The sequence below is a fragment of the Maniola hyperantus genome, chromosome 2 (genome assembly GCF_902806685.2).
Source record: "Maniola hyperantus chromosome 2, iAphHyp1.2, whole genome shotgun sequence".
Lineage (NCBI taxonomy): Eukaryota > Metazoa > Arthropoda > Insecta > Lepidoptera > Nymphalidae > Maniola > Maniola hyperantus.
In genome coordinates, this window is record NC_048537.1 from 2449197 (window position 1) to 2477047 (window position 27851).

Genomic DNA, 27851 nt, shown 5'->3' on the forward strand with positions numbered 1-27851 from the left:
CCGCATAGTAAATTATGGAGTGAACAAAAATATTCAATTTATTGCGTCTCACGAACTTTGCTTTGAACTTTAGTCACGAGAGGTTCGTGGTATGTTTGACACTGCTCTGCGTCATTGCGTATTTTTGCGTAAATCCGAACTAACGTTGCCGTCAAGTGTCCCCTTTGTTCTTGTTTGAATATTCTAAGCCTTTGTTCTCCAACAGCGCCCCCCTGTCAATGTCATTCAAGTGCCAAGAGAGCCTTGTCGCACTGTACCTTTATATTTACCTCATTGGTAACGAAGCGCTGGTCAATTCTAAGCTTCAAAGTTTGGAACATCGGCACAAAGTTGCCTGTCTATCGATATTCTAGAGGATATATAAAATCTGAGAATGTGCCCAAAAACTTTTTGAAGTATGAACAAAACGAGTCTTGGTTTTGTTCATGGAAATGACGCAGCATAACATTTTCAAACATAATGAGCTGTGAATGATGATCCACGATGACTTGTTAAAATTAAACAGCTTCCGTTGAAAAACGACTCCGTTGTTTTAAAAACACTTCGCTAAGCGACCAGTTTACAATTTTTTCTGAACAAACTCGGTAGCTACCCGATATCGAATCCAAAGCAAAAACTGTTGGCAAGAAACTTCTCAACAAAGTCAAACGGTACTTCACGCCGGAACAGCTTTTTACCCTGTACCACGCACAAGTTCGATCGTGCATGGAGTACTGCAGCCATTTATGGGATGGCTCTGCCAAGTATCACATTGATGCATTGGATTCGGTGGACCGTCGCGCTAGAAGACTCATCGGTGACGAAGCGCTGGTCAATTCTAAACTTCAAAGTTTGGAACGTCGGCGCAAACTTGCCTGTCTATCGGGATTTTACAGGATATATTTCGAAGAGTGTGCCGAAGAACTTTTTGACCTGGCTCCTCCTTAACCTTTCTACTATCGTACCGCAAGGAATCGCCAAGGTCTGTAGTCGTAGTCGAAATTCCGCGGATACGTACGAAGCGATTTATAATTTGAACCACTAAGATTTGGAACACCCTTTCAGCATCAGTTTTCCTCTCCAATTATAATATGGGTACCTTCAAACCAAGAGTGAATTAGCATAGCTTCTAGGCAGGCGCGCTGCATCTTAGGCTGCATCATCACTTGCCACCAGTTCTGATTGCAGCCAAGCGCTAGTCTATAAGCACTATTTTAGTTTTGTTTCTTCACATTTAATTCAATGGATATTATAATTTGCTCGCTATGAATCGCTGTTAAGACACGTCTATATTATTATCATTACCTATTATGTTATTTTTATTTAAATTTATTTGCGTAGGTGCAGAATAATTGTTCATATGATACTACTTGGAAATTCGACTCGACAACTTTGTAAGCATTCTTGTTACTCCGTCTTCGTCATTCATTAAGTCCAGAATGTGCGAAGTAAAATTTAAGTACACCCAGGACCTCGCGCACTACCCGGCCACGACCACGCGTCCATGTAAAGTATTATAATCCACTAAGTACCCATCCCTTGGATATCGATACCCTTGGGTAGGTCCAATTTCGAGAAAGAGGTCAGCTGCCGAATCCAACTCGGTTGGGCAGCGTTCAGGAAGCTTCGAGATGTCTTCTTGTCCAAAATTCCTCAGTGCTTGAAGACCAAAGTCTTCGAACAGTGAGTGTTGCCAGTGATGACATATAGATCCGAGAAAGCTCATAAGAAAGCTCAGAGTCACTCAGCGGGCGATGGAGAGAGCTATGCTTGGAGTTTCTCTACGTGATCAAATCAGAAATGAGGAGATCCGTAGGAGAACTAGAGTGACCGACATAGCTCAACGGGTTGCGAAGCTGAAGTGGCAATGGGCAGGGCACACAGTTCGTAAAACCGATAGACGTTGGGGTCCCAAAGTGCTGGAATGGCGACCTCGCACCGGAAGACTCCCCACTAGGTGGACGGACTACATCAGACGTGTCGCAGGGAGCCGCTGGATTCAGGTCCCTACAAGAGACTTATGGCTAGCAGTGGACGTCTATCGGTTGATGATGATGAAGTACCAATCGCGCATTTGGCAACAACGACCGGCCAGCTTTGCCTGGATGTTGCGGCTACTGACCGTGATCGTGGCCACGTAGTGCGTGAGGTCCCTTTGTGTAATCGTACGTCGACCCTTCGGAATTCTGACCTAAACGATTTGTGTGGCTTCTCCCGTATTTGGCTACCAAGCTACTTCCTGAATATGTACTATGTTTACTTCCGTAAAATCAGCAAGAATTTTAATTATGTTTTAATCCTTACTTGTATTATGCATCTGTAATCTGTATGCTGTATGCAGCATAACCATTTGGGTATAGGAAAATTAACGACACCTTATTTCCTGTCCTTAAATTTTTTGATTCATATTCAGATTATTTCTTTGTATAATATATTAAGTTAATAATTATAAATGAGGAGCTAGCGAACAAAACATTGTAATTACACTCCTGAATAAAAAGAAAAAGGTATCATCATATCATATCAGCATCATAATCAGGAGTCCTGATTATGATGCTGATATGATATAATACTTTTTTACAATAGAGTTGCAAGTTGCAACAGCTTTCATTCAGTTATTTGTCCCAGCTTTTAAATTTTATTTCGTTCATTTCGCCATATATACATGTATATCTATTTATACAATTCTGTTCGCCAGCTCCTCAATTCTAAAATACACAGTTACTTTACTTAGAAGTGAATGTTCTTGTCTTTTTTATCAATATCACATCGATAAATTTTGCCTATTATCTTCAAAATAATATTATGACGGAGATAAATGTATTTGCAGTCAGAATGACGTTATAAATCGATTTATTGCTGACTTCTATTCTATTGCGTCTTGGTATTTAAACAATGGTGCTGGAATGGCGACCTCGCACTAGAAGACGCAGTGTTGAAAGACCCCCTCACTAAGTGGACGGACGACATCAGACGAGTCGCAGGGAGCCGCTGGATTCAGGCGGCGGTGCAAGACCGTAGCGTGTGGAGGTCCCTGCAAGAGACCTATGTCCAGCAGTGGACGTCTATCGGTGGATGATGATGATGATGATAATTTAACCAAAATCAGTTTTTCTAAAGCAATATTGGACAGCAACTAGTTTTTTAAACAGGGCATTAATTGTTATAAGTACGGTAATAAATTACTTCGCAACCGGTTACGAGTAAACGAGTAGAGTTCATACGATACCGATACTAAAGGCTTTCGAGACGGTCAAATGGCTTGATGGCAAGCACGTAGTTTTGTTTTGCTATGCCCGTCAAGCAGCTTGAGCCAAAAAAGGCTCTTTTTAGGGTTCCGTACCTCAAAAGGAAAAACGGAACCCTTATAGGATCACTTTGTTGTCTGTCTGTCTGTCTGTCAAGAAACCTACAGGGTACTTCCCGTTGACCTAGAATCATGAAATTTAGCAGGTAGGTAGTTCTTATAGCTGACATTTGAAATGTGAATTTGTGGTTACATCACACAAAAAAAAATTTGTGGTCATAAACTAATAATAATTAGTATTTTCAATTTTCGAAGTGAGATAACTATATCAAGTGGGGTATCCATATGAAAGGTCTTCATCTGTGCATTCTAAAACAGATTTTTATTTATTTTATGTATCCATAGTTTTTGAATTATCCTGCAAAATGTCGAAAAAATACGACTGTAGTACGGAACCCTCATTGCGCGAGCCTGACTCGCAATTGGCTGGTTTTTTATTTCTCAAACATTGTCCAAACGACGCGTCAAGCTAAAAAAAGATTCCGACGAATTGAGAACCTCCTCCTTTTTTTGAAGTCGGTTAAAAATATCACCGCATCGAATCAATCATGGGGCTCGACGGTAGTTGCTTGACTCAAGCAAACTAGAAACCGTTTAAACTTCAACATGCAAAAATCTACGTGCTTCCAATCAAACCGCTTGACCGTCTCGGAAGCCCTTTAGAGTTGATAACCGAGGCATGATTTGTTTTTAATGATCCAAAAAGAAAATATATTTCCAACTGGTACTGAGCAATAAAGTGTAAATGAAAACTTGTTCAGGTCCTTGCTCATTGATGAAAGCAAACCTGCGGAGTGTTCAGTCGCGCCGGCCATTCCGAATCCAAAACTAGAACGGTCGCGTTTTGCCGCGCTCAGAATACAGACGTGTTTCTGATGCTGTAAATTTTCCCTATCGTTCAAACTTCAACATGCAAAAATGTACGTGCTTACCATTAAGCCGATTGACCGTCTCGAAAGCCCTTTAGAGTTGATAACCGAAGCATGATTTGTTTTTAATGATCCAAAAAGAAAATATATTTCCAACTGGTACTGAGCAATGAAAGTGTAAATGAAAACTTGTTCAGGTCCTTGCTCATTGATGAAAGCAAAACCTGCGGAGTGTTCCGTCGCGCCGCCCATTCCGAATCCGAAACCAGACCAGTCGTGTTTTGCCGCGCTCGGAATACAGACGTGTTTCTGGTACCGTAAATTTTTACCTATCGTTGGGTTATTGTTATGAACTGAGTTTAAACACCGTGACATAAACATTTGTGTGTGGAGTATTGCGAGTTTGATTGAACTGTGATTTGGACGCTGCCTCGCCGGTTGCCGCAGATTTGAGCTTGTTGATATTTCTCAAGGTACGTTCGTATGGTTTGTTTGATTTACCTGTAGGAAATGACGTTTCAAGCACCATATTCTGTTGTCTACAAACAATCGTCGACTTCAACTTTGAAATAAATGGTAAGTTCATGTTTATTTTGCCCTTCAAATGGTTAATGGCCGTCAAATAAATTTTAATTTGAACAATACCAAACTGAGATTTTGTAAGCTGGAAGGAAAAGCTGACTGACTCACTGACTGATCTATCAACGCACAGCTCAATATACAAAGTTGGCATTTATCATCATTTATGTCATCAGTACCCTTATTACAAATGCGAAATGCGTGTGTTTGTTTGTTGGTTTGTCTGTCAATCACGTCATCAGAGCAATGGATCGACGTGATTTTTTGCATGGGTATTTTTTTTTTTTTTTAAAGAATATTAGCCATATTAAATGACTAATATTCCCCTTTCCTCTCCAATTAAGCGTCAGGCTTGTGCTAGGAGTAGGTACGACAATAGTTCAACGGGCGGGATTTGAACCGTCGACCTTTCGGTTTTCGGCTCATAAATGGTATGGTTAAGACATATGCTACTTTTTATCCCGGGCAATCAATGAGTTCTTACGGGATTTTTAAAAACCTAAATCCACGCGTACGAAGTCGCGGGCATCAGCTAGTCGATTATGAAGTTTTAATATCTCGCTTACCATATCGGGAAGACGGTCCGTAGGCGAGATTACTACGGTTTCATGTTTCGTACATTTATGTTTATTTTTATGTGAAACGAATGTAATAACTGCACGTATGGGAAAAGTTTCTTTTGCGTTTATTGTTTTGCAGTAACAGATCTAATTTGGCGGAACATTGCGAAACATCAATCATCCAAATTGGCTTACAATTTCAAAACGCTTGTAACTTATTACTTTGCAAGTCTTTTCATTTTCACACAAAGATATTTCTTACTAGAACATGAATTCCTACTGAGTACTGGTACGATATCTGACTACTGAATTATGAACGGCTAATCACCAAGCATTGTATCTGTGTTAGAATTCATCTTCTTCTTCTTCTTCTTCGTAACACTCTTGGCAGAGTGATCGTGGTCATAACTAAGTGAGGTTTTTGGGCAGATGTTATACTCCTCACGAGCATTCGCCACTTCTCCCTGCTGGCCGATAGTCTGGTACATTCGTGCACGGGACCGCCCACAGCGGACCTTATTTGGTCGGTCCATCGCGTAGGTGACCTTCCTCGCTCTCTGGTACCCTCCACCTTGCCCTGCACTACAAGACGCTCAATGGAGTCACTCTCAGGCCGGGAGACATGACCGAAGAACTTTAGTATTCGACTCTGTACTTCGTAGAATTCATCTAGTGATAATCTTTTCTTCGTCTTAATATATAAAAGGAAAAACTGACTGAGTGATCTATCAACGCAATCCTCAAACTACTGGACAGATCGATCTATTATGACGAAGACATCCGCTAGAAAGGGTTTTTAAAATTTAACCCGTAAGGGGGTAAAATAGAGGTTTGATATAATTTGTGTAGTCCACGCGGTCGAAGTCGCGGGCATAAGCCAGGAATGATATATTTTTAATTGTTCAACCAAAGATCCTATTCCCTGGCACACCAAAAACTTGCAAGTTGCGCATTGTTCAAAAATTTTGTTTCCTCCATTAGACATTTGAAAAATTTTTTTTACAAAAAAAATAAAAACCGACTTCGTTACACAAACACTAAAAATTGTAAAATAATTTAATTTATTACCGAATATATTATGTATACAAGAGTTAATATAGTTCCATAATACAATTTTTAGTGTTTGTGTAACGAAGTCGGTTTTTATTTTTTTTGTAAAAAAAAAATTATTTCACAATTTTTAGTGGCCCCATGGAATTATGCTATGACTGGTTAAAAATCTACTGTTTACTAAGCTATTACACTGATCGCGAGCAATTTACTCTTATCCGTTGAGGAGTTCCAGTATCTATCTTCGAAGATGTTCATCAGATCTTCACCAAATTGAAATGGGACCAACTTTGAAGTATACCCTTTCAAACAAAAAAAGAATTTTCAAAATCGGTCCAGGCGTTTTTGAGTAATCGGGGAACATACATTAAAAAAAAAAAAAAAAAAAGATTCCGACGAATTGAGAACCTCCTCCTTTTTTTGAAGTCGGTTAAAAACTAAACCCAATAGTCTTTCCTGTTCATATTACCAGGATCCTTTGCACAAAAGGTAATAAAAACTTATTGGAACAGTCCTAACCCTTCCTATTCAGGTACTCGATTACCGGCGGACCCTATTCAACTTAGCTTAAACGAAAAAAAAGAAAGGATCAAAAGGACCTTGACTTCGTTCCAAAGCAAACGAACAAAAACCCTTCATCTTAAAAGAGTTGTCAACGCTTGATTTTTAATAAACGCAGGGTACCTACGTAAAATTGAAGGTTTTTAATGCCTTTTTTGTCGGTGCACAAAAAGATCATGACAAGATCATGACTGTACAAATATTACTCAGGCACGTAACTAATAACTCAAAGTTTTCTCAAATAATTCAACCTGAGATCAGCATACAATTCACAACAAAAAATTTATTACAAAATTTTGAAGTGGTATTTTGATATTTAAATGAAAAAAATATAACAGTATCCGGTTGGTATGCAATGTGTAGGCAAAAATGAAAAGAAACTTAAAATACGTAGATTCTTTAAGAAGTAGATTTAGAGAGACTAGTAAGATAGTAGTCGCTAGGAAGAACAGTGAAAGAAGTTCAAGAATTGTAATAGATTTGTCAAATAAGAAAAGACTGTCTTTTCCAATGGATTTTACTATGTAATTATACGTCAATGGGCCTTTTTTAGTTGCTTAGATATAAATCAACATCAGGATCCGAGATTTAGGTAAATCTAAATATATAAGAGGAAAAAGTGACTGACTGACTGACTGACTGACTGACTCATCTATCAACGCACAGCTCAAACTACTGGACAGATCGGGCTGAAATTTGGCTAAGAAAGGATTTTTAAAAATTCTTCCCAAAACTTTCAACAAAATTGTGAAAGTGTGTAGTCCACGCGGACGAAGTCGCGAGCATGAGCTAGTTTAAATATAAGCAGGAACAAAAGAGCCCTTGTATGACAAGAGTCATACGAAGCAGTAAAACGCTGATTTTGCTTATCTTTTTGCCACATTTAATTTAGAATATCATGTTCTATCTTGGACTGCCTACATCGTGTTTTACTATCAGATGAGATCGCAATCAAGCGCAAACCTGTCGAAGATAAAAAACGTAATGTCAATATAAATGCCAATTGTTTGTCATGATGCATTTTTAATTCGCGTAAATGGCTTCTGTAGAGCGGTCAAACGAGAAATAAGTCACCTATAGGTTTATTATCTACATTTGTCTACATTCAAGTTATTCTAGAAACTACTTTTTAATGATCTTCCTTTTTGCAGTAGTTTTCAGATGTATTGTTGATAATTACTTCTATAAATGCACCGGCTTATTAGTAGCTTATTATCTATAGCAAAGTGCGCACTATTACTTAGCCGTGGAAGTTAATTATAAGTATACGTTTTATTCTCAAGTTTTTTGTTTAACTCGTTGACGGCCATTATAATGGTCAGTGGATAAAACATTTTAATTTGCCCCCAGTCCTATAAAGCGTTCTATAATGGCAACAGCTTCTACTATTGCCCATTTAGCACAAAAGATATACGTAGTTATCTGTTACAGTCGCAATAACTGTTGTGATTGGCTGAGTTTGTTGTATTCTTCTACTTTGCAGTTTAGCCAATAACCAATAGCCACTGTTGCTGTCAGACTACTATGGTTGCCATCCTGAAAGCCTACCGCTGTAGTTTGATATCTACCAGCCACCTTCGTCCACCGTCCGCTTGTTCATGGGGATTTCAATACTGTGTTTTCCGATACGGGTGCGCTTTTCATGCATCTTGGGAGTCCTGGGATCCCAAGGTCCCCAATGTCTATCGGTTCTTAGAGTTATGTGCCTTGCTCATTGCGTCTTCAGCTTAGAAACTCGGCTAACTCTTAAGCACCTCTGATTGGCCGACACTCTCTTACTATTTGCTACAATGCATTATTGCGACTAGAATTACATAAGTTCAACCAATCACAACTATTGAGATTGTAATTATGATTCTAGCCGGCTAAAGGACAAATAGCAAAAGTGTCGTGAAAATGTCTTTATCACAATTTTTATGCTATGCCTACAGAGGTGATTTCGTTAAGTGATTATATTTGGTAGGATGTGGTTTGAACTAAATGTGGTGAGTCAGATGTAGTTACAAATGGTTTGTTAGCTTCGCTGGCCACGTGTACTTCCTCTCGTTTTTTTTGTTTACTTACTCATTTGCTTGTAACCACATTGCTCATATTATTGGGGTCCATCAGACGATAGATTCTGCATCAGTCCCCCGGATGGGTTAAGGACCCCGGATCATTGATACCCCGGATGGGTTCAAAACTAGTCAGGCTTACGTCGACTAACCACGTGAGTACAGTTGAGATTACCTATATTTATAATATGTAGTATCAGATTTGTCCAGATATATGTCATGGTCACAAAATATAAGCAAATAAGTGTTTTTATAGTTAGATCAATTCATATAACCGGTTATACCGCGGCGCCGTATTATGATTTATCTATAACGTGCGTAGTTCTAAAAGAAAAATATATTTTACAGGTTCGTACTGTTAGCTATTGGAAATAATATTTATATTTATGATACTTATCTATTATGTCAAGGACATAATATTCTACCTTGTGATACATTCTACATTCTAGCGTATTTCTGTGTTGCGCTTGTAATTTTATCGCAGATACTCGTTTGATTAATGATTGAAAATGTCATGTGAATAAGCTCCAAGTGTTACAAGCTTATAGTCTAAACTTACCTTCTTCTTCCTTACCTTATCCCAGGCTACGTGGGGTCGGCACAACATGTCTTTCTCTTCCACTCACTTCTGTCATCCGTCAACGTATTATCCACCCCTTTTACACATCACTATCACGCTATCCTCTATCACGCTATCTATCTTTTCTTTGGTCATCCTCTCCTCTTTTTTCCTTTTCCTTCCACATGCATTTTTAACATTCTTCTAGTGACATGGCTTACTATTATTATAGTCTAAACTTACCTACTGTATGGAAATTAAACGCATTTTCATACTATGCAGTTAGTCCAGGTATATTTATTGTTATTATAGGTGTTAAATGTCAGGATCACGGAAGCACTTGGGCATAAAATGGCATTGCCCTCTGGAATAACTGGTATTGCAAGTGGCCTACAGCTCTAACTCTCATTGAATATTTTCTGGCAAATCCTACTGTAAGTACTTAACTTATCGCTATTCACCCTCATCACCTGGGTTTCTGGAGCACTTTGACCACCCGTTGTGCGAGATCCTTTTTCCACGCACATATAAACTGTGGAATCAACTCCCTTCGGCGGTGTTCCCATTAGATTACAACATGGGGTTATTCAAGGGGCGGACCAACAAATTCCTGAAAGGCCGGCAACGCATTGGTGGTTCCTCTGTGCGAATGTTCATGAGCGGCGGTAATCACTTAACATCAGGTGACCCGCCTGCTCGTTTGCTCGCCATTTTTATATTTAAAAGAAAACTAATATAACTATGGAAAAATTTACGTTGTGTTTACAAGGCCAAAGCATTATGCAGCGCTCAGTGGTCCTCTAACTAAACAAGACATCCTCGAGATTAAATGTTGAGGGAGCGACATATTGAAGAGAATTTATTCCAAAGAAAAATCCCCCACACGAGTTCCGCGGAATTCCGATAAATTTGTCCCTATCAAAACACAAACAACAAGGAAGGAAGGAAGGACCAAACAATAAATATCACACAAGCGGAGATTCGAATTATTCACATTGTAATTTTGCAAGGTTATGTTATAAAACTTTGAAAATAAAACCTTTTGTTAAATTTAAAGAGATCAAAAAAAAGATATTACTATTTATCCAACTTAACTCATACAGGGAGTGTCCAACCTTAATTTGGGCTTTCCCCTTTTTACCTGTAGGTACATGTTTTTGGAAAATTCATCACAATTTACTTTTACGCTTTTTGGTTAATGTCACATAAAAATACAAGAAAATCTACGTATTGCCATACTTATTTTACTTTTGGATTTTATAGGACACTAGCTTATTCCCGCAACTTCGTCCGCGTGGACTACACAAATTTCAAACCCCTATTTTACCCCCTTAGGGCTTAAATTTTCAAAAATCCTTTCTTAGCGGATGCCTACGTTATAACAGCTATCTGCATGCCGAAGCCCCCGCGCTAATCGGGTGCGGGATATTGCGAGTGTGCGAGGCGTCCCTCAGCCTCATACCCCGATTGCCATCTCGACCTGTCGCGTACTATACTTATATGAAAAGCAATTTCTCGCCAGTCGACCATTGGCAAGAGAACGCTTTTATGAAGTTCCGAGATATTTAATAGAAATTGGAACTTAGCTTACGATGCCAAGAATTTAACACGAAATAGAACTTAGTTTTCAATGCCAGAGGTGTTTAGCGGGGTTGGTGCACTTGTGAACCTGTCCATTCGGCTCTCGGTGAATGCCTTTTCTTGCAACCTGTTTTCAATTACTAATCGTACAGTAGCTATTGCATTATATTTAAATGTCAGGTTAGAGACCTTTGTTTCTTGTAACAGTGATTTGTGGTGTCTACTTTAGGCATTTTATTGAAAACAAGCTTATGCTTGCGACTTCGTCCGCGTGGACTACACAAATTTCAAACCTCTATTTCATCCACTTAGGGGTTGAATTTTCAAAAATCCTTTCTTAGCGGATGCCTTCGTCATAACAGCTATCTGCTTGCCAAATTTCAGCTCGATCCGTCCAGTAGTTTGAGCTGTGCGTTGATAGATCAGTCAGTTAGTCAGTCAGTCAGTCAGTCAGTCACCTTTTCCTTTTATATATATAGATTAGCTTTTGCCTTTTAGCGTTTAAAATGCGTGTGAAATGTATTTAAAACTGCTTCAATACCTGTTTCGTATCTTATCTAAGATTCATGCTGTTTAGGATATAGGGCTATTTGTTTCGAAAATCAAACTCACAAACTACATTCACTTGGAGCGCACTACGAAGAAAGTCCTCATAAAAATGAGCAGTTGCAATGCAACAGATTGTCGTTATTGTAACTTCCTCGCCTCGACCCCTGCGGAAGGGCAGTCGTTTCGCGCCTTCCTCTATCTCCGACGAATGCAAATTGATTCGTGACATTTGTTAGGTACTACTAGTTACTTACCGTGGGAAAAGTATTTATAACTGCTTTAACAGCTGTTTCGTGTTTATCGACTTTTATTCATGCTGATTTAGGAAAATAGGGCTATTTCTTTGGTGAACAAAACTCACAAACTACATTCACTTGGAGCGCACTACGAAGAAAGTCCTCATAAAAATGAGCAGTTGCAATGCAACACATTGTCCTGCTATTGTAACTTCCTCGCCTCGACCCCTGCGGAAGGGCAGTCGTTTCGCGCCTTCCTCTATCTCCGACGAATGCAAATTGATTCGTGACATTTGTTACCAGCTAGCTACCTACCGTGGGAAATGTATTTATAACTGCTTCAATACCTGTTTCGTATCTTATCTACTATTTATGCTGTTTAGGAAATAGGGCTATTTGTTTCGAAAATCAAACTCACAAACTACATTCACTTGGAGCGCACTACGAAGAAAGTCCTCATAAAAATGAGCAGTTGCAATGCAACACTATTGTCCTGCTATTGTAACTTCCTCGCCTCGACCCCTGCGGAAGGGCAGTCGTTTCGCGCCTTCCTCTATCTCCGACGAATGCAAATTGATTCGTGACATTTGTTACCAGCTAGCTACCTACCGTGGGAAATGTATTTATAACTGCTTCAATACCTGTTTCGTATCTTATCTACTATTTATGCTGTTTAGGAAATAGGGCTATTTGTTTCGAAAATCAAACTCACAAACTACATTCACTTGGAGCGCACTACGAAGAAAGTCCTCATAAAAATGAGCAGTTGCAATGCAACAGATTGTCGTTATTGTAACTTCCTCGCCTCGACCCCTGCGGAAGGGCAGTCGTTTCGCGCCTTCCTCTATCTCCGACGAATGCAAATTGATTCGTGACATTTGTTACCAGCTAGCTACCTACCGTGGGAAATGTATTTATAACTGCTTCAATACCTGTTTCGTGTTTATCTACTTTAATTTATGCTTTTTTTGATGACCTCCCTGGCGCAGTGGTAAGCGCTATGGTCTTATTAGTGAGAGGTCCCGGGTTCGATTCCCGCTGGAGTTGTGGAATTTTATAATTTCTAAATCTCTGGTCTGGTCTGGTGGGAGGATTCGGCCGTGGCTAGTTACCGCTCTAAGCCAAGGCCTTGCCGCCAAGTGATTTAGCGTTCCGGTACGGAGCCGCGTAGAAACCAATTTAATTCAAACTGCCATACCCCTTCCATCTTAAACTGCATCATCACTTACCACCAGGTGAGATTGCAGTCAAGGGCTAACTTGTAACTGAATAAATAAATAAAAGCCACAGTTTAGGCAATACGACACTCTGATACAACTTTGTAACCATTCCAATACCTAAATAGTCTTAACTTCTTATATATATATGGCTGGGCTACATCGATTGTCGACTTTAGTCTATATTTTCTAATCTAATAGAGTAGTACAGCTCACCTATGTCTATGAGCCAAATTAGCAAATTGTATAGCTAGGCTATATAAACTTTACTAGCGACCCGCCCCGGCTTCGCATGGGTGCAATGTAGATACTAATGTGGTGTCATTGAGGTGTCATTGCCTCGGAAACTCAAATGAGAGGATTTTTTTTCACACGACCTAATTCACATTATTTCAATTTCTCTAGGGATCTCTAATTTTTTGAGAATGTAACTATAGCTATAAACCTTCCTCTTGAGTCACTTTATCTGTTGGTGAAAACCGCATTAAAATCCGTTGCGTAGTTTAAAAGATCTACGCGTTCATACATACAGACAGCGGGAAGCGACTTTATTTTATACTATGTAGAGATGATCTAAGGACAATGATCAGATTTCTATATTTACAGAAGGCGAGTTACAACATGTAATTCAGCTCATTCTAATCTTAGCACGCAGCGCAAGGCACATAAATCTCGTATTTTTCTTCATACATTTCTTTCTCGTTTCATATATACTTACGACCTACTGACATCATTCGCTTCGCTTTTCAGATTATGTGTTGAAGGAATGGATAACTTTTTAGGAATGGGTCAAGAATTTTTGATATCTGATACCTTTGGATTTTTTAGGGTTCCGTACCTCAAAAGGAAAAACGGAACCCTTATAGGATCACTTTGTTGTCTGTCTGTCTGTCTATCGGTCGGTCTGTCAAGAAACCTACAGGGTACTTCCCGTTGACCTAGAATCATGAAATTTGGCAGCTAGGTAGTTCTTATAGCTGACATTTGGGGAAAAATCTGAAAACTGTGAATTTGTGGTTACATCACACAAAAAAAATTTATTTGTGGTCATAAACTAATAATTAGAATTTTCAATTTTCGAAGTAAGATAACTATATCAAGTGGGGTATCATATGAAAGGTCTTCACCTGTGCATTCTAAAACTGATTTTTATTTATTTTTATGTATCATAGTTTTTGAATTATCCTGCAAAATGTCGAAAAAATACGACTGTAGTACGGAACCCTCAGTGTGCGAGCCTGACTCGCACTTGGCCGCTTTTTTCTTCATAATAATGATTCTTGAAAAGAACTTTCATAAGATATCATTATCGTCAACCGAAAGACCTATGCTCAGCAGTGGCTGGACATAGGTCTCTTGTAGGGACTTCCAGACTACACGGTCTTCTATCGAATGTTTACAAAAACAAATACATCCTAATTTATATATAGTGTATTTCTACGGCTATACTCACGTATCCAGTCGACGTTAGCCCTAAAACATCCTAATTTAGTTAAAATCTGTAACCAGGTAAAATAATAAATCAATCGTCTATGTTAATTTATTATTTTAACTGGTTTATAGTTGTAATTTGATGGATATGCTAAAACAAATATTATGTAAAACAATATTTATAATGAGCCTCAATAGCTCAACCGGTATAGGAGTGGACTGAAAACCGAAAGGTCGACGGTTTCAAACCCCGTCCGTTGCACTATTGTCGTACCTACTCCTAGCACAAGCCTGTCGCTTAATTGGAGAGGAAAGGGGAATATTAGTCATTTAATATGGCTAATATTCTATTCAATTTCCAAAGTATGGTAGGTACCGTAAAATTTTGAAATTAATTTTACCAAAATGTACACACACTAGGAACACATATTGGAAATTTAATAAAATAACGTTAATACTGCTGCACGATGGTATTAAAATTTTAACGGATTTGTGCAATGTCATCATTTTAATATGACTGATGGGTTTTAATTAATTAAAATTGAACTAAAAGCTGGTCCTCTGTTGATGCCGTGCGGATACTCTTATTAGGTACCTAGTGTATCAAAAAGCTATTATGATAATATAATCCATTCTTCCATACTAATATTATAATTGCAAAGGTAAGTATGTCTGTCCAACGGTCTGTCGGTTACTTTATCTGTTTATTCGTTGACCAATTTTCACGAAAGTTATCTGCAGAGTTAACCTGCAAATCAATTGATATTTAATTGATCAAAATTCAAAACGCACATTACTCCGAAGTCCGAAAACTAGAGGTACGTGACCGGGATCGATCCCCGTACCCCCCGAATAAGAGGCCGAAGTCTTAACCACTGGGCTATCACCGCTTTTATTTTGTATCTTTTTATAAACTAGCTTATGCCCGCGACTTCGCCCGCGTGAACTACACAACGTTCAAACCCCTATTTAACCCCTTTAGGGGTCGAATTGTCAAAAATCCTTTCCTAGCGGATGTCTACGACATAATAGCTATCTGCATGCCAAATTTCAGCCTGATCCGTCCAGTAGTTTGAGCTACGCGTTGATAGATCAGTCAGTCAGTCACCTTTTCCTATTATATATTTGGATATCATCTGTTACAATTTTACAAAATATAGCATAGTAGAAATTCATCACTCGATTTTCTCGATAAAGACGGAAACAAAGTGCAGAAAAGAAAAGCTGCCATTGTTCAGTTGTGGGTCAATTACAAGAGTTCTATTGTTATGTTCATCTAATAGGCCGTGACATTCGCTATTATCGAAAAAGCGTTCAATGCGAAAGACTGTCGCAGTACTGGAGTTAATAGCGATCTTTCTCGTAAAATTTCGCGTTTCTGAAAGCGTGCGAAAAAGTAAAATATATTTAAACGTTTTATAGGAGCTCCGTTCTAATATTATAAATGCAACAGTTCTTTCTCCTAAAATGTGGTTTCTAAAAACGTACAAAAAAAAGGGAATAAGAATATTTATTATACGTTTATAGAGGCCTCCATTCCATGTTTATGTATAAAAAGAAAAGCTAAAAAATAGAGTAGGTAATTTCATATTTATGTGAAAAAATTGATAAATATTTGTCGTGTACGCATTGTGACGTCATTATTCGCTTTTCGTACAGCGTGACGGTAATAATTAATTATGTTAAAAAGAAATAAAAATCATGTTTTTTTTAATTATTCTCTAATAATAAATTCTGGCCTCGTAAACTACCACTATAAAAAACACATCATTTTATTATTACAATCCAAGATCCTATTATATTTTAATATATAAGGAAAAGTGACTGATTGACTGACTGACTGACTGATCTATCAACGCACAGCTTAAACTACTGGACGGATCGGGCTGAAAGGCATGCAGATAGCTATTAATTATGACGTAGGTATCCGCTAAGAAAGGATTTTTGAAAATTCAACCCCTAAGGGGATGAAATAGAGGTTTGAAATTTGTGTGGTCCACGCGGACGAAGTCGCGAGCATAAGCTAGTTTTAATAATAAAAGAGCATAAAAGCTTTGGATCAGTATTGAATATTATAATGAGAGAATGGCCAATACATATTTTTGTTGCAAAACGAAGGTTGTATAAAAGTAGATTGTCATTTGTCAAACTTACAAAGTAGCTTTTTCGTTATTACTTTAGAAGGTAATTACGAAAAGTCCACCTTGAACAAAGTTTCATGTTCGGACCCAATAGTCATCGATCAAAAGAATGATTAAGGAAAGAGATTGCCTAAACCACATAGCCGGAACGTATCAAAAAACCACTTTACGACTAACTACCAGCAGTTCCGTAAAAAAATCGGCCGGTGTCATTTCGTGATAGAATATCACAACCAAAAAATACTATATAAGTATAATAACAAAATGAAATACTTTCCAACTAGACTTTGTAAGTAAAACTTTACTATTTAGTTAAATAATTTTAAACACATGTCAAGAATTGGGTATTTTGATACTTTTGAATTTGATAAATATTATTACTTTATTATAAACTAGGATAAAAATAATGACGTACCTACGCTGAAAAAAATATTAAAATCCAACAAAGATTTACAAAGTTACAGGCATTTTAATTTTGTAGTGGGAGGGTGTTCTATCCCTTTCTCGCAGAACGAAATTTTGTATGAAACCGCACGAAGCTACTATGGCATTAGTAAGGTGTGACGTCAAAATTCTATATCGCTATCTCTGTCTAATCAGAAATATTTAAATGCTTATAACTTTTTTGTTATTTGATCGATTTAATTAGTTTTTCTTTTTACGACATTATTTTTATCCTAGTTTATAATAAAGTAATAAAAAAATTAGAGTCAAATACCCAATTGCGGACCGGCAGGATTCGAACCCGCGTCTCCTGGGATCGCGCCCTACCGTAGCGGTCAGAGCATCGTGCGCGATCCTAAAAAGATAGCCTGTCCTTCCCCGGGATGCAAGCTATCTCTGTACCAAATTTCGTCAAAATCGAACGGATGGGCCGTGAAAAGCTAGCAGACAGACAGACAGACACACTTTCGCATGTATAATACTAGTCTTTCATATAATAATTTTTAACATTCAACTATAACTGTAAGTTTGCTCAATTTAAGTATAGTTTTAGTGCACTAGAATTAATTGCACGCGGTTTCAAGTGTCGTTGACTTCGCGAATAACGAGTACTTTGAACCGAAGCCAAACATAGACGACGAAGTCTCTCGACTATCAAACGTTTTTGTTTTTACATCGAAATGCCTATTTGATCGTTCGACACGCACGCTCAGCCGATCTACGTTTTTTAAACAATTGTCAATAGATAAAACCACTGGAAGACATAATACCTATTATTATAGTTCTTGCAATTCACGAAGGCGAGTGGACTTTACTTGTGGTTACGTCGGATACGCGCGCATTGCGTAAGTTTGCGTGCATGTCGGACCAATCAGTCGCAAACGCACACATTCAGTGTACCTTACTTATTTATACCAATACGACTTAAACACAAGCATGAGCAACTCGCCTTCGTGAATTGCAGGAACTGTAACTAGATGTCGCCCACAAGTTCGTTCGCGTGGATTTAGCTTTTTTAAAACTCCGTAAGCATTCTTTGATTTTCTGGGATACTGCATTACTGGGATGCAAACTGTCTCTGCACAAAATTTTCACAAAATCGAATTCAAAAATCTTGCGGGGACTCTTTAATTTTCCGGAATAAAAAGTATAGCCTGTGTCCGGTCTTTGGGATGCAAATTGTCTCTGTACTAAACGTCAAAATCGGATACACGGATTTCCTTCCGAAAATCTCCGAACTCTTTAAAAGTGTGATTGCTGATTTCATAAATCACTTCGAAGAGGTACATGAACTCTATAATTTAAGCGAAACTTTTTGAGATTTTTGGAAACGAATTTTGCTGCCTTTCGTTAGAATTCCTTTGTTAGAGATGTCTCTTGTTTCTCAATTTTTAAGTTTGATCATAAATAATACGAGAATGTGGCTCAACACCATCTCAACACGCATCAAATTTTGTCGGGTCGAATGACGTGTTAAGGTGTCAACGCACTTGAGCTGCGCAGCAAATATAGTTTATATGAGCGACGCGACGGGGCGCGGCAAAGCATGAAGTCAAAGTCAAATAGTTTTTTCAAAATCTAAATTATATAAAAGGAAAAGGTGACTGACTGACTGACTGACTAGGACTGTCAGACGACGAAGTGTGACTTATCAACGAACAGCTCAAACTACTGGACGGATCGGTCTGAGGTATGCAGATAGCTATTATGATGTAGGCATCCGCTAAGAAACGATTTTTGAAAATTCAACCCCTAACGGGGTGAAATGGGGTTTGAAATTTGTGTAGTCCACGCGGACGAAGTCGCGAGCATAAGCTAGTAGATAATAAATTACACTTTTTGATGGTCGGTTGTTGCATTTGTAAGATGTTTCGTAAAGTCCAAAACCTTCAACATTCACAATGTCACAAGTTTGTTCACCATCAATCGCGTTTGATCACCATCAATCGCGTTTGTTCACACAACTAATATTTATTCCGGGGTGTAATATTTGCTTGGCCGTAACGTCCATTGCGTGTTGTCGATTGAACGAATTTGCACTTCTTCTATCCATTTACATTTATTAGCTCTATCCATTTTCATGTTTTAAACAAGAGCTACAAATTCTTTAGCATTTTTTTTCTCCAGTTTCGACTGTGATTTATATTTGCATAAATCTTATGGTCGGATTAACAAGTTGATCATCGGATTAATGACCTGTCCATTGTCTTCCTCTTTGTCATAGTATTTTCCAGATGTTTAACTTCAATCATGATTTTTTTTTCCTCTCAGAGTGAGAAGGGTTTTGGCCATAATCTACCACGCTGGCCAAGTGAGAATTGGCAGACTTCACATACCTTTGAGAACATTATGTAGAACTCTCAGGCATGCACTTCCTCACTATATTTTCCTTCACCGTTAAAGCAAGTGATATTTAATTACTTAAAACGCACATAACTCCGAAAAGTCGGAGTTGCGTGCCTGGGATCAAACCCCTGACCTCCGATTAGAAGGCGGACGTCCTAACCACTAGGCTATCACAACTTATTAACTGTATCAAAATAAGGTCGATGATATAATACAAAGCCATCAAAACTCGGCAAGCCCCTAAAACAGGCTATTCTTCCAACTTCGAGTAAGGCGATGTTAATTCGAAGCGAGTCAAGGTAAATACGAACTTTTACGAGACCACAATGGCTGACATTGACCAAAGTGACTGTAAATATCAGATAACCTTGATATAGTGAATAAAAAAAACATTTCTTGTAACTTGAATAAAAAAGAAGAAATTGGATCATCATGGATTGGATTGGATACGATACTAGATCGTAGATATCACACTTAAAACCTAGGTTTCAACTTTCAGTATGAGTCTTTTTCAATTTATAAATCAATTTAAAAAAAACGAGGACGAGTTGAGAACCACCTCGGTTCTCAATTCGGCGCGTTTTTTTCGACTTTTTTTTGACCAAAGTTTTTATGAAAAAACATGTAGATGCATAAATGTTATGCCCGCAAAACTCATTACCATAAGCCTTCGATGTATGAATGCATGATTAGTCTACTATTTTCGAAAAACTAACTAAAATTTGAACTTTCGCGGCCGGGTGTATCAAACCACCACACCTGGATGAATAGTGTTCGTGGCGCCGTAGCATGGCATTCGGTATGTGGATGAGCGTAGGGTTGTGTGGGTGAAGAGAAGTCAATAATGATTCATGATGATTATTTATGGTTTGGATCGTGTCAATGTAGTGATTCTTTACAGAGTCTTCATGAAGCATGAAGTTGACAGTAATGATGAATAGAATAGAATATATTTTTATTCAAGTAAACTTTTACAAGTGCTTTTGAATCGTCAGATAGTTCAATTTACCACTGGTTCGGAATGCCGTTCCTACCGAGAGATGGAGTTAAGATGCCACGCGAGTTTCTTGCTGGTTCTTCTCGCAGTAGGCTGTGGCATTGCGAACATGGCATTGTAGGTCTATACCTCTAGCCTTTTGAAGTTATGAAGCAATTACATCACTTGCTTAAACTGTGAAAGACAACATCGTGAGGAAACCTGCATGCCTGAGAGGTCTCCATATTATTTTCAAAGATGTGTGAAGTGTGTCAATTCGATTTGGTTGGTTTGCGATGGGTTGATAATTGCGATGATGAGATGATAAATTATCTAGGGTTTGAAATCATTTATCAGTGTTAATTTTGAACCCACTTGTAACCCAAAGTCTGCTTTAAATGCTAATCATTTTATAACGGAACTGCTATCTTGATTTCGTAACCTCTAGCTTCGGCCGGAATTCCTCCTACGCTAATGTATGTCGGTCGGGCGTGTATAAGAGGAGTATAGGCTCTCGATTCAACGCGTATGTTCCTTACACAACTGCCAGAAAAAAGCGTCATGTTTTCAGGGTGTTGTAATCTCTACATACTATAAAATAAAGTAGCTCCCCGCTGTCTGTATGTTTGAACGCGTAGATCTTTTAATCTACGCAACGGATTTTAATGCGGTTTTCACCTATAGATATAACGATTCAAGAGGAAGGTTTATTTGTTGTAGTTAAATACTGTTTTGTGCTAATTTGTTGATTTTAATATGACGATAATTGTTCAAGATTTCGGAAGAAATCAAGCTGACTGAGAGTTTTCATTGAAAATGCATCGAATCGCTAGTGTATTATATGAGGTTCTTTATTTCACTTATTTAATTATCCACTTATATATCTATGTACCAAATCACATTCCGTAGGTATACAATATACATGCTACTTTTTATCACGGAAAAGCGACGAGTTCCCTTGGGATTTTCGATATGATTGGGTATTTGACTCCAATTTTTTTATTACTTTATTATAAACTAGAATAAAAAAATAATGACTTAAACTGAAAAACTAATTAAATCGATCAAATAACAAAAAAGTTACTTATAAGCATTTAAATATTTCTGATTAGACAGAGATAGCGATACAGCAGTTTGACGTCACACCTTACTAATGCCATAGTAGCTTCGTGCGGTTTCATACAAATTTTCGTTTTGCGAGAAAGGGATAGAAGACCCTCCCACTCCAAAATTAAAATGCCTGTAACTTTGTAAATCTTTGTTGGATTTTAATATTTTTTTTCTGTGTACGTCATTATTTTTAGCCTAGTTTATAATAAAGTAATAATATTTATCAAATTCAAAAGTAGGAAAATACCCAATTATGTATTAACTGTGGATTTAGATCCACGCGGGTGAAGTCGCGGACACCATCCAATCTAGTTATTTATTAAGACTAAAATCAAGCCTCATGAGCCTCAATAGCTCAACCGGTATAGGAGTGGACTGAAAACCGAAAGGTCGACGGTTCAAATCCCGCCCGTTGCACTATTGTCGTACCTACTCCTAGCACAAGCCTGACGCTTAATTGGAGAGGAAAGGCGAATATTAATCATTTAATTTAATATGGCTAATATTCTTTTTTTAAAAAGAAAAGAAGGAAAAGAAAAATCACTTCTGAAATCCCTCGTGTAATAAGCTCAAATGCCACTCAAAATTAACGTGTTCAAATATTTCTTCTTTTCAAAGAAGTCATCTATATTCAAACAGCAATAACATAAAAGAAGACTTAAAGTACAATTTCACGTATTTTTGTCATACTTTCAGATAACGTGGCATCCCAATGGGGCTTGACATAAAAAGTGGAATAAAAATAAATCGAAAGACAGACCTTTTCCTTTTGTTATGTTCCAAGACAAGGTTTTCAATTTTCTGCGGAAAACAAGAACCGATCGCCTTTTGTTCGCGGATATTCAAAACTGAGTTTAGAAATTGATGACAAGAGACTTTTTTATGACCAAAGAGCCAATGCGTGCCAGACCTTCCTTATTTTATAAAAGCTAAAAGTTTCTTTCCCCGATACTGAGAGGAACGTTTGTATGGATGTTTATTTAGATCATGGTGGCTTTGGGAGATAACAGGTAATAAAGTGTAAAAAATCTTACGTCAATGTACCTATAAAGTCTAATTTTTTTATATTTTCTTCAGGATAGTATTAAAAATCACGTCATGCATTGCCAGACACTTAGTATGGTGGCAACGCTCTGCCAGACACCTTTATAGTTTAATAAATTATTAACGTTTAAGGTTGTCTGGGATAACGAATGCGAATACGAATTTCAAAACCCCTATTTTACCGCCTTAGGGGTTGAATTTTCAAAAATCCTTTCTTAGCGGATTTCTACGTCACAATAGCTATCTGCATGCCAAATTTCAGCCCGATCCGTCCAGCAGTTTGAGCTGTACGTTGATAGATCAGTCAGTCAGTCATTCAGTCAGTTACCTTTTTCTTTTATATAATATATAGATACCAGGATCGATGCCAGTCGCTACTTCTACTTGAGGTCTTTTGACTTTACTACTCAAGTATTAGAGGCGCCGGGATAACCTAACTGGTAATGTGTGGTACAGCTTTAAAAAAATTAACGTTTTTCTTTCTTTTCTTTCTTTCTACTGTTTCCACTTGGTAGGTAGTAAGTAGCACGAAGTAATGATATTCAGTTTTAGCTTTTTAGAGCATACAACCGGGCAACTTGATCGACCGGAAGTAGATTACAGAAACGAAAAAGACCGAAACCATCTAATTTCAAGTCGTCACACTATACGACAATAATACTCGGCCTTAATCTGTCATGCACACCGCTCCCTAATGACAGCTTAAGGGTCCCCACAGACTGCCGACTTTTGATCAGCCGCAAATATTAAATTGGCGTCAGGTTTAAAGACTAAACAGCTCGGGACCATCGATAGTGGAGGAAATCTACGCATGTGTGTGTATTTTCTTACAGACGTGGGAAGTGCTAAGTCCACTGTCGAACCAATAGGTTCGGACATCCTCACCGTCGCGCCTCACTTCGTACCAAATTGATATGTTATCTACTGCGCAGGTTCAATTAGGTACAGAAACGAAAAAGACCGAAACCATCTAATTTCAAGTCGTCACACTATACGACAATAATAATAATTAATCGGCCTTTGTCTGTCATGCACACCGCTCCCTAATAACAGCTTAAGGGCCCCTGCAGACTGCCGATTTTTATACCGAAAATATAGGGTAGGGTTGGCGTCAGGTTTAAAGGCTTAACAGCTCTGGACCATCGATAGTAGAGGAAATCTACGTATGGAGTATCTACTCTCCCGAAGCGTGGGAAGTTTTAATTTTTATTTTAGTTGAGACTATAACATAAGCCGTCAGAAAAAGTCTATAGACGGTAGGAGACCTTATCCTCATGTCATCGTTACCTCCAGACCACTCATCTCTATTATCCATTCGAATACTAATATTATAAATGCGAAAGTGTGTCTGTCTTTTTGTCTGTCTGCTAGCTTTTCACGGCCCAACGGCTTAACCGATTTTTAATGAAATTTGGCACAGAGGTAGCTTACATCCCGGGGAAGGACATAGACATACTATTTATCCCGGAAAATCAAAGAGTTCCCACGGGATTTTAAGAAAACCTTAATCCACGCGGACGAAGTCGCGGGCATCATCTAGTAACGCAACAAAGTTCAATTTCGAATTTAATATGCGCGAAAATAAAGTTTGAGCTATTCAGTATTGTTATACTGAATGTATCGTGCAATAGTGTAGCAATACCGCCGGCATACGACATTGTACTACATATCAGTTACACCCCGATTATACGGCATCACAAAACCTCAATAGGTGTAGGTATAGTGTTACTAAACTAAACCAACGTCGGGTCTACAGTCTAGACTTTAAGTAACTGTACTTATGCTTTTGTAAACAGGACGCCAAGTGCGGATTGGCAGACTTCTGCAGGTTTCCTCACGACGTTTTCGTTTACCGTTAAAGCAAGTTATATTTGATTATTTAAAACGCACATAACTCCGAAAAGTTAGACAGCCCGGTATCGGACCCCCGACCTCCGATTTGGAGAATACTATAGGGAATTATGGGATACCGCGAGTTCTTAGTTCGGGGCGAACCACTAGTGTATATTTATAGATAGGTTAGATGGTGTGATTCCCATAGTATCGTATCGTCATAATATCATGACTGCACAAAAATAATATGGACGTACCAACAAGGACAAAGAGAACCAACGAGATGAGGTAAATCAAGTGATCAATTTGTGACTCACAGATGACTCCATAATAACTCATACAATGCAAAAACATTTTGATTGGTTCCGTCATAAAATTTTGATGATGTTATAATTTGTAATTTAATTGGAGGCTCCAAAGGGCCCAAAATGACAATTTTTACATTTTTATAATAGCAATGTAGGTAGATTAAAAGCACCTACGCTTATGAAAAACTAGATGATGCCCGCAACTTCGTCCGCCTGGATTTAGGTTTTTAAAATCCCGTGGAAACTATTTTCTTTTCCAGGATAAAAACTGGATAAATTTCATATAAATCCCGTGAACTATTTGATTTCACGTGATAAAAAGTAGCACATGTCTGTCCCCGGGATGTAAGCTAGCTTTGTACCAAATTTCATCAAAATCGGTTAAACTGTTTGTTGGGCCGTGAAAATCTAGCAGGCAGACAGACAGAGAGACACACTTTCGCATTTATAATTTTAGTATGGATTCATAACTAAAATTATAACTTATAAAAAAATTAAGTAAGTATAAGTCCTTTAAAAAGTATTATCTTTTTGTCTATTTCATGATTCCATTGCATTAAGTCGATACAATTCTTTTTCGTCGAAAAATGATAGGTTTTTTTTACAAATCACAAATACTGGTTGTACGAGTATTGTAACACAACCTGACATTTTTAAATTAGGAATTTGTGAATCATCGACCTCGCCGGGACCTCCCTTTTAAAAAAAAAGAATATTAGCCATGTGTATCATGACTAATATTCCCCTTTCCCGTCCTTTCTTTTGACTTTGCCGTAGTGTATAAAGAAGAGCATAATAAAAGTTCCACGCGACCAGTACAGTACGATGACAAGTGATGAATATCGGCATTTAGAATGATATTTCACCTTTGTAGAGCGTTGTCTCTGTCACTCATACCCATATGACGCTTTGTCGGTCTTAACGACCGAGACTGTGCTCTACAAATCTGCTGTCTCCTAAAGATCGATGTTCATCACTTTTGGCCGTGTACTGTATATAATTCTTTTGCCTCAGTTTTTCAACATACCCGTAGCTAATCAATTGGATGCAGTTCGTTGTAAATTTTTACACAACTCTTCAATTGCAATACCTAATTTTATATTATCAAATAACGGCAGCAACTATTACGTAAGTTTTATCGTCGAATGTGGCGAAACAGGGGGTCTGATAACGTAGTCATGAACCAAATTCACGAAGGCTGTTAGAAGTCGTTTTAACTTGTGTATTTAAGCAGGTGGCAGGTTGCGAAATCGACCTCTTTTTTGAAGGATAGACAGTAGACACAAATACTTGTATCATAGTTTGTACTCAGTTACCTCTACAGGTAACTGAGACCTCTTTCAATATTATATTAGCAGAGCAGATCTTCTTTCAATGAAGTTTTTCTTTATAAAATGTTCTAATTTAGTGGCTTTTTGTTGTGCCACACAACACAATTTACTATTCAAAGTCGCGTTGCTTAGAGAAAACGTACAGGTTAATCAGTTTTTCTTTACGAGCCTGTTCTGATGGTTTTGCAGATGTATCTGTATTTCGATTTGGAAAACTGACACAAGTCTAAAATCCGAAATGGCGTTCGTCGAATGTGGCGAAACAGGGGGTCTGATAACGTAGTCTTGAACCAAATTAACGAAGGCTGTTAGAAGTCGCTTTAACTTGTGTATTTAAGCAGGTGGCAGGTTGCGAAATCGACCTCTTTTTTTTGAAGGATAGACTGTGGACAGATACTCGTAGTTTGTACGAGATAAATATTGTTAGAGGTAACAAGTAGGTTGAGACCTCTTTCAATATTATATTAGCAGAGTAGATCTTCAATTAGTTACAACATTCAGTTAAATTTGCAGATGTATGACTAAAGTTAGACTCGTCTCTTTAAAAAACTGTTTTTTTAAATAATGTGAAGACCAATCATTATCGTCATGGTTCTACATCCCTTGAGTTGGTTAAATTAATGACCCTAAATATGCTTTGTCTTTAAAGCCCATTATAGTCGATCTAATCGACATTTTTTTTATAAATAATTTCGCTTTTATAATATTACATTGATCAAAATTCTCCTCTATTGTTATATAGAACTAGCCTTTCTTCTAAAAATATTAAGTCTTCTTGGATCATTCACCAAAGGCATTCCGAACCAGTGGTAGATGCATCCGACGATTCAAAAGTTCATACTTGTGAAAGTTTACTTGAATAAAAAATATTTTTATTCATTCATTCATTCATTCAGACTTTCCAATGTTCTATCCAGCAACTTTTTAGTAGACACTGTGGCAATTTAAAGTTGTGGCTTCCATGCATTGCAAATGAACGCCATGAAGCATGAAGATAAGCCGAAGCGTGTGATATTTAATATTTCTAAAGTAACCAATAACAATGAAATAAGTATTAATTTATAAGAAGTTTTTGTGTGTAATAATACCTTTCTAAACGCAAGGTCGTCCTGGATACCTAATGAAGGGTGCAGCGGCGCAGACAGGCCTGAAAAAACATTAACGATTTGTCTCGCTATATTAGAAATTGAGTGTAGTCACTTTACCTAGTTGCGCAAAATTGTGTTACCCAACCGTTTTGCCATGGCACTGCCATGCCCACCACATTGTACTGACGTGGGTATATTTTACGACTTGCGAACTCATCTACAATAACAGTAATTTTAGCTGCTATGTTTTATCTTTCCACCATTTCAAAACTGCAGGCTTGCGCTTGTTTGCAATTAGATCTTCATTGCGTGCATCTTCGACTAGCGAAGGTTGGCAGTCAGCTTAGCGTATTGCACTCTGTTCTTCGCGAGGCGATTTTTTTATTTATTTATAGACTAGCGCTTGGCTGCAATCAGACCTGGTGGCAAATGATGATGCTGCCTAAGACGGAGCGCGCTTGCCTAGAAGATGCCTATTCACTCTTGACTTGAAGGTACCCATATTATAATTGGAAGGGAAAACTGATGCTGGAAGGGTGTTCCAAATCTTAGCGATTCGAATCAGAAAAGTGGAGGCAAATTTCTGCAGCACTCGCGATTCCCGTCCACTCCCGGATGTTGCGCAGCCAGGACTTTTTTCTGCGACCGACCTCTTGTTCTGGCAACTTTTTCCATCATGGTGAGTTGTAGGAGTTACC

At 38.1% G+C, this 27851-nt stretch overlaps 1 protein-coding gene across 3 annotated transcripts in view; it reads left to right on the forward strand.

Moving 5' to 3' along the window:
• The window catches only part of LOC117987228 (uncharacterized), an 87001-nt gene that overhangs the window by 33691 nt on the left and 25459 nt on the right, over positions 1-27851 (forward strand). Inside the window, exon 1 of one of the 3 annotated variants that reach the window (XM_034974187.2) lies at positions 4416-4628. The exons of the other annotated variants lie outside the window; for them this stretch is intronic. The gene's annotated coding sequence lies outside the window, so the exon portion shown is untranslated. Of the gene's footprint in view, positions 1-4415; positions 4629-27851 lie in introns of those variants that run through there. 3 annotated transcript variants of the gene reach the window in all.